The sequence below is a fragment of the Chrysochloris asiatica genome, unplaced genomic scaffold (genome assembly GCF_000296735.1).
Source record: "Chrysochloris asiatica unplaced genomic scaffold, ChrAsi1.0 scaffold00118, whole genome shotgun sequence".
Taxonomy (NCBI): domain Eukaryota; kingdom Metazoa; phylum Chordata; class Mammalia; order Afrosoricida; family Chrysochloridae; genus Chrysochloris; species Chrysochloris asiatica.
The window spans coordinates 8,791,392-8,800,135 of record NW_006408636.1 but is presented as its reverse complement, the minus strand read 5'-3'; the positions used below and the strand labels follow the sequence as shown (position 1 = coordinate 8,800,135).

The 8,744-nt window shown below is 42.1% G+C and overlaps 1 pseudogene; it reads right to left on the bottom strand.

Annotated features, from left to right (window-relative positions):
* Positions 1 to 1,289: 1,289 nt before the first annotated feature.
* Positions 1,290 to 3,307, bottom strand: LOC102838105 (annotated as a pseudogene).
* Between the last annotated feature and the right edge of the window lie 5,437 nt (positions 3,308 to 8,744).

Here is an 8,744-nt window from a genome sequence, read left to right as displayed (position 1 = left end):
ACGCTACCAGAGCTCCTCCAAATACACATATATGTAAGCTATTATTACTTTAATATACAGAGGAAAGAAATGGCTTAGAGAGAAAAAAAATGTGAGTCTTCTATATGTGTGTAGTATTTGAAGTCATAGACATAATTGAGAGCATCTAGAAAAATAATATAAAAAGAGAGAGCTTAGGAGTGAGTCTTGAGGAACTTCATCATTGGCCAAATAGAAAAGGAGTAATTTACAGAGGAGTCCTGGTGTGGTGATGTGGGATAACACACTGGACTGAAAGGCCAGTGGTTCAAACTCACCAGCTGCTCCTTGGAAACCCTATACAGGGTCACTATGAATTGAAACCAACTCGATGGCACTCAACAACAACAACAATAGAGAAGATTGAAAGGAATTGACAGAGAATATTGAAAGGAATAGCCAAATAAATAGAAAGACAAATCAAGAAGAATGATGGGTCACAGAAGCCAATATATGAAAGTATTCCAAGGAAGAAATGATCATGAGGAGTTTCAAACTGTGGTTGAGAGAGAGATTCAGTAAGAATGAGGACTGAAATATCCACTGGATTTAGTAACCTGGTGGTTAATGGTGACTGTATCACCATAGATTGATGAGGCTGGAAGTCAGACTGAAGTGTGTCATGAAATGAGCAGGAAATGGAGAAAGAGTACATTTCAAAAGTTTGGTTATAAAGGGAGTAAAGTGGAAGCTGGAGAAGAGGGATCTGAACTCAAGGCAAGTACTTTTTTTTTGGCACCAGAGTTTTGTTGTTGTTAAGTGCCATCGAGTCGGGTCCGACCCATAGCGACCCTGTACAGGGTTTCCAAGGGTGTAAATCTTTACGGGAGTAGAAAGCCTCATCTTTCTCCCGCGGAGTGGCTGGTAGTTTCGAACCGCTGACCTTAAGGTTCGCAGCCCGATTCGTAACCACTACGCTACCAGAGCACCAGAGTTTAGGACTTTTTAATTTGTTCCAAAGTCGCTGAAGCAAAAACCATGATAAAACAACCTGCTTGCCTTACACCCCCTCCTCCAACTAAAAAACAAAACAAAAAACAAACTATTTGTAGGAAAAAAAATGTTTTATACATGGGATAAAACTTAATATAAATTCAAATCCAGTCAAAACCACAGCTCCCTTTGAAACGTGTTCCGTAGGATTTCTAAGTAGACCACAGGGCTACTGTCTCGGAATGTCCTCAGAAGACTCTGTTATGATCCGGTAACAGAGTAAAAACCCCAGAGTCCCTGCTTTCAAATGAAAGAGGGAAAAGACAGGGACGGAAGATCTACTCAAACTTTGTCTTCTTTCCTTGTGGCTTGTGATCTCCTCCTCCTCTGCCTCCCCGGAAGCCTCCTTGCCCTCCAAATCCTCCCAGGTCTCTGCCACCAAATCCACCCCGGCCTCCTCTGCCATGGCCACCTCTGCCTCCAAATCCTCCTTGGCCTCCACCTGGTCCCCCAAAGCCACCTTCACCCTTAGGCTTGGCCCAGTCCAAGGTAACTTTGTTTCCATCAATTTCCCTATCTTCCATGGCCTCCTTGGCAGCTTTAGCATTTTCCTCCCTGTTGAAGTCTATAAACCTAAACCCTTTGGAGGAGTCTGTTTCGCGGTCTGTGACTATCCTGGTTCAATCAGAACCATCAAATGACTACTTCAATGTTTCCTCAGTTGTGTCCTCAGACAGACCTTTGACGAACAGTGTTTTGGACAGCTGGCTTCTCATATTAGGGGATCCCCTGGATCCTTGCAATTCCAGCCTGATGGCTCTGCCCTCAATTTCTCTTTTATTACAAGAATTTAAAGCTTCTTTAGCATCTTCACATGAAGCAAATTCATCATCTAGATTTGCCGTTCTGGTTCTGAGGCAGTTCTGATAGCAGTTGCCTTCTCAAACACTTCCTGGAGAGTTTCTTCTGTTGCTCTGTAGGAGGTGCTGGTCTTCCCACCTCTGTGGTCTTGATTTTGACCTTTCTCCCCAGTGTAGTACAAGGATATAGAACGGCCATCAATCTCTGTTCCTTGTTTTTCTTCACAGGTTTTCTCAGCATCAACTTCTTCTGAATTTGAGATAAGCAATCCTTTTACTCTTTCCATCTTTGCTGACCTATCTGATCTCCATGGCATCTTCAAACACTTCTTTTAATTCACCCTGAGTGACTTTGTAAGGCAAGTTTTTGACCAAAAATATTCTGGCATCTCAGTCTTACTGTCTTTTCCCTTTGGTCTCTAGTTTAATTTCAGTACCAAAGACCTTTAAACCAGTGAGTTCCAAGGCTTTTTCCAGGTCTTCAGCAGATTCAAAATCCACATAGCCAAATCTCCTAGTCATACCAATTCTGACATCCATGATAATAAGTTCATTTTTAGCAAAAATGTCACTGAGACCAGTTTTTAATTCTGGAGCAGACTTGTACAATTCCAACAAATAGATTGAAAGCTGTAGTTGGTTCTATGGCTTACACTTCCTGCTTCTTGGCTTCAGGAGTGGCTTTCTGTTTGGCCATTTTCTTCTTTCATTTTTTAGGTATTTCTTTGACAGGTTCTTCCTCCTCTTCACTGTCATCCTCATCTTATTCATCATATTCCTCCTTGGTGTCCTTTTCCTCATTATCATCTTCCTCCTCATCATTGTCATTATCTTTCTCATTGTCATCGTCATCCTCAGCCACACTCTTGGCTTTCACAGGAACCACCTTGGCAGGGGCTTTCTTGCCCTTTGCTGGCATACTGTCCATGGTCTCTTCTTCAGTCATCTTCTGTATCCTCCTCATCATCTTCGTGGTCGTCATCATACTCATCATCAAAGTGAGGGGCAGCTGCTCCTTTCGTCATGATGGGCTGAAATCCATCCTCATCATCTTCCTCACTGTCTTCATCATTTTCCTCATTGCTCTCTTCCTCCTTGGCATTCTTGCCATTCAGCCCCCTTGGCTGGAGGAGCAGCTCCTTTCTTACCAGAGGTCACCACCACTGTTTTGCCTGGGGTGGCTCCCTTCTTGCCAGGTATTGCTGCTGCTTTGGCTGCTGTTAACTGTCTTCTTAGCTGGTATGGCAGCTGCCTTCTTGCCAGGGGTGACAGGTGCTCTCTTGGCCACCGTGGCAACTACTTCTTTTGTGAGGGAAACCACCACTTTCTTTGATGGCAGTGTGGTATTCTTCTTGCCTTTTTTCTCCACTTCTTTCTTCTTCTTCATCATCTTCTGACAGTTCCTCATCCTCACTGTCTTCTTCTACCTCTTTGGGGAGAGGAGCCAGCTTCTTGGAATCACTTTGATTTTTCCCAGCTTTCATGAGCTTCACCATGATGGCGGCTAGGGATGGCAAAGGATGTGGCGGACGAGTGGCACAGTTGAGACTATGGGTATACAAACAACGTTGATTGCAGCAGTGGTTCTGAAGAGGCTGGAGTACGCACACTTGGCTACCAGCTAGAGCTCAAGACTCAAGGCAAGTATTTTTTGTAAGATTGGAAAGATTTAAGAATATTTTATTGTCCATGAAAATATCCCACTGAGATGGAAAAGTTAAACATGGAAGTGTAAGATTTTGGGGAAGTTGTGAGGGACAGGATACAAGGCATGTTGTTGATTGTTATTATGTGCTGTGGAGTCAATTCTGACTCACAGAGACCCTGTACAGGGTTTCCAAGGCTGTAAATCTTTACGGAAGCAGAAGCCTCATCTTTCTCCCATGGAACAGCTGGTAGTTTCGAACTGCTGACCTTGCAGTTCGCAGCCCAATTGGTAACCACTATGCTACCAGAGCTCCTATGTTGTTGATAGTTGCCATTAAATTGATTCCGACTTATAAATCTGTTCCATTTTCCAGGCTATGACCTTTTGGAAACAGATCACCAGGCCTGTTTTCAGAGGAGCATCTGGATGAGTTCAAACTGTTGAGTGCTTAATTGTTTATGTCATCAGAAACTTCATATACAAAGCAGTTTCCCCCTCAGTACACAGGGTTGATAGGGACAGGCAACTTAGACATTGGCTACCTAAAATGGGGAGGTGGGACTGCAAAATGATCCAACCTCTCTGGAAAGCAATATGGCATTTCCTCAGAAGGTTGAAAATAGAAATACCTTATGATCCAGCAATTCCTCTACTTGGTATTTACCCACAAGAAAAAGAAGCCACAATACGAGAAGATATATGCACACCAATGTTCATAGCAGCACTATTTACAATAGCAAAAAGATGGAAGCAGCCAAAGTGTCTATCAACTGAAGAATGGATAAACAAACTTTGGTACATACACACAATGGAATATTATGCTACCTTGAAGAATAACAAGGAAGCTGTAAGCCCCCACATAACATGGATAAACCTTGAGGACATTATGTTGAATGAGATTAGTCAGTCATAAAAGGAGAAATATTACATAAGACCATTATTGTAAATGCTTAAGAAAAAATACCCACACTAAAAGGAAACAAAAAATTCGTTGTTGGTTACTGGGGCTGTGGGGGGAGGGCTGAGGGGAGGGAAGGTAGGGAATAGGCACATAATAGTTCAGGTTTTGGGGGGACAATACATAGGAAGGGGTAGGGGAATGGAAGAACAAGGCAGATAGGAGAACATTTAGGCAGGTTTGCATGGGCTAAATGGGACAGAGGTAAACAGTGATGTATTCTCAACGTTGGAACAACAGGGCTCTGTGACACAGGGATTGAGGCAAATCTGAATGGGTAAAAGAGGGGAAATAATGTTAAGATGCTTGACTGTCTTAAGAATTTTGGTTTCCCTTGCTTAGTATTGTAAAATAGACACTTGAGGGGGAGAGAAAGGAATAGCGAGAAATATCACTATAGAAAACTTGTAAGTCCGTCTTCAGCCTATAACTGGTTGGAATACCTAAAAGGTGGGCTAGATCTTGCTCAGTGAAAGAGGCTTCCTTTGGAGCCTTTATAGTGTATAGTGGAATCATGATCCCCACCCAGAATCTTCTGAGGTGGGAAATTTCCACTTCAAAAGACAAGCAGACCAGGCTGGAGCAGCTAGAGGAAGATACTTCTTGAAAGACCAGCAGGAAAAATCAAAAACAAAAACGGAAGTCTGATTGACTACCACAAGAATAAGCAAGTTGTTCACTGGGGAGCCATCAAGACAAGCAATCAAGTCCCTTCAGGGAAAACCCCCTTCCAAGACTGAAACTCAAAAGGAATACACCAGCAGACATGTAATCTTGCTGGCAACCACGTTGGTCTACCTACCGATGAGGGGAAGTGGGGGAAAAGCAGCAATGAAGATGTGGACTGAGTCTGACCATATTCAATAGACTCCCATCAACCTGGAGTGAGACCTGGTTGGCCAGCAGTGTGGTAAGACCCGGGACAGGGACATAGCCACAGAGGACTAGAGTGGAGAGTGAAACATCCAGCTGATATGAAATGAGGGGAGATGCACAAGAACTTGCAGATAGTACCCATTTGACCTAACCTCAATTTCTGGATGCTCAGAACTCGACTAGAGGAAGAAAGAAGAAGGAAAAAAGTGCAATTCGCTACAATTTGATGAATTTGACCTATACTTTTGGATGTAGTAGCTTAAAAGAGGGAACAAATCTTCATAGCAAGGATCATTCCTACCCCGTCTGTACACAGGGTTGACAGGGATGGGTAACTTAGACACTGGCTACCTAAAATGGGGGGCTATAAAGGCACGAGGTGACTGGCTTACAAGTTTTTAAGAGGGAGTTTAGTTTCAGAGGGGGTGGGGAAAAAAAAGGTGGAGAGACTTAGTGTCTCATACTTCTGACATATTATCAGGTGGGATCAGTCCCTGGAGAAGGAAAACATGCTTGGTAAAGTGGAGGGTCAGCGAAAAACAGGATGCCCCAATGCCATGGAGTGGAACAATGGCTACAGAAATGGTTTCAAGCATAACAATTGTGAGGATGGCACAATACCAGGCAATATTTCATTCTATTGTGCATAGGGTCACTATGAGTCAGAACTGACTCAATGGTACATAACAGTAGTTCCAATGATGAGATCTGATATGATCAGCCTTGACCTGAGGCTGGGTGCAATTTATAGGATTAGTTTGTGTTTTGATTCATCTGTTTTGATGTATAAAAGAGATTAAACAACCAAGAAAGAAGAGCTGGGAGTGGAATGTGTCCTTTGGGCCTATTGTCCCTGCACTGTGAAGCTCCTAGATCCAGAGGAAGATTGGAGCCAAGATGCATGGAGCTATCCAAGGAATGTTGGGCCTACCAATGCTGAGAGGAGACAAGGACCTTTCCCTCGAGCTGTTAAAGAAAAAAAGCCTGCCCCTAGAGCTGGCACTCTGAATTTGGACCTCTAGCCTCCTAAACTGTGAAAGAATTTCTATTTATTAAAAACAAACAAACAAACATGGAGACAGCCTAAATACCCATCAACAGAAGAATGGCTAAACAAACTTTGGTATATACACACTATGGAATAGTACAAAATGTTGAGGAATAATAATCAATCTGTGAAACACTTCAAATTATGGTTAAACCTGGAAGACATTATGCTGAGTGAAATTAGTCAATCACAAAGGACAAAGATTGTGTAGACCAATGTTGCAAAAAAGTTTTTTTTAATGTTTTTTTTTTTTTGTGTGTGTGTGTGTGAATTTTTTGTTTCTTTAAGTGAATTGAGTGATAGTTTACATGGGAGAATATCGGTTTTACGCTCATCGTTACATTGCAATGATTACAATCTCCTCCATGCATCATCATTCAACAGTATTTGTCTCTATTCCCTCTGGGTTTTTTTTTTTTTTTTTTTGGAGGGGGGATGTGCACAAAATACTCAGGAATGTATAATTTAAACAATCAAAGGGCACATTCTGCAAGCCTCCATCCTGGCCGCCAGCACTTACTCCCTCACTTTCCATGAGTCCAGAGTTCTCAGCTGCTCTATCTCTCCATGTCCTTATTTTTGCCTACATCTCTGGAGTCCATGCTTCTCTGGATAGGGTCCCACATTCCACTCATGCTCTTCTTCCTTGATGGTCCCAGGGGCCTCTGTTCCTGGACTGTAAGAGATTAACTACTCCCCCATTTTTGTTACAAAACTTCTACCTTTACAGTTGTGACAGTCACAATTAGTCATAATTATTCACTATTGAATCATAAGAATCTTATCCCCGTCTCTTTTTACCAGACCCATCTAGACAAGATAAAAAATATTCAGTGGGGACTCTACCCTCCTCTGCACACTCTTAAACTAAACTCCCTCTTGAAAAGCTGTAAGCCAAAAAATAAATAAATAAAAGCTGTAAGCCAGTCACTTTGTGCCTTTACCACCCCCCTATTTTTGGTAGCCAATGTCTAAGTTGCCCGTCCTTATCTACCCTGTATGCAGAGGGGATAGGATTGATCCTTAATGTGAAGGCTCCTTCCTTGTTAGTTGGTATTTTGAGCTACTATATCCATAAGTCCACTACTCATCTGTCAGTTTGTCATACTGTGGTGGCTTGTGTGTTACTGTGATTCTGGAAGGGATGCCGCCAGTATTTTATATACCAGCAGGGTCATCCATGGTGGACAGGTTTCAGATGAGCTTCCAGACAAAGACAGACTAAGAAGAGAGGCAAACTACTTCCAAATATTTAGTCACTGAAAACCTTATGAATGGCAGAGAAACAGTATCAGATATAGTGCCTGAAAATGAGCCCCTCGGGTTGGAAGGCACTCAAAATGCGACTGGGGAAGAGCTGCCTCCTCAAAGTAGAGTTGACTGTGATGACTAGAATAGAGTAAGACCGCAGGACCTTCATTTGCTGATGGGGCACAATTCAAAAGGAAGAGAAACAGCTGTAAACACCCACTGAAAATTGGAACATGGAATGTACAAAGTATGAATCTGGGAAAATTGGAAGTTGTCAAAAATGAAGTGGAACGCATAAACATTGATATTATAGGCACTAGTGAGCTGAAATGGACTGGTATTGGCTGTTTTGAATCTGATGACCACATGGTTTACTATGCCAGGAATGACAAACGGAAGAGGAATGGTGTTGCATTCATTGTCAAAAAGAACATATCCAGATCAGTCATGAGGTACAACTCTGTCTGTGATAGGATAATATCCATGTGCCTACAGGGAAACCCAGTTAATACCACTATTATTCAAATTTACGCACCAACCACTAAAGCTAGTGAGGACGAAATAGAAGAATGCTACCAACTTCTTCAATCGGAAATTGATCAAACATGCAATCAAGATGCATTGATCATTACTGGTGATTGGAATGCAAAGGTTGGAAGCAAAGAGGAAGGATCAGTAGTTGGAAAATATGGTGTTGGTGATAGAAATGATGCTGGAGAACGCATGATAGAATTCTGCAAAATCAATGATTTGTTAATTTCAAATACCTTCTTTAGACAGCATAAGAGATGACTACACACATGGACCTCACCAGATGGAATACATAGAAATAAAATGGACTACATCTGTGGAAAGAGATGATGGAAAAGCTTATATCATCAGTGAAAACAAGGCCAGGAGCAGACTGTAGAACAGAACATCAATTACTCATATGCAAATTCAACTGAAGCTGAAGAAAATGACAAATCCACGAGAGCCAAAATATGACCTTGAATATACCCCACCTGAATTTTTGGATCATCTGAAGAACCGATTTGATACATTAAAAACTAAAGACCGAAGACCAGGAGAGTTGTGGGATGACATCAAGAACATCATACAGGAAGAAAGCAAAAAGTCATTAAGAAGACAAGAAAGAAGGAAAAGGTCAAA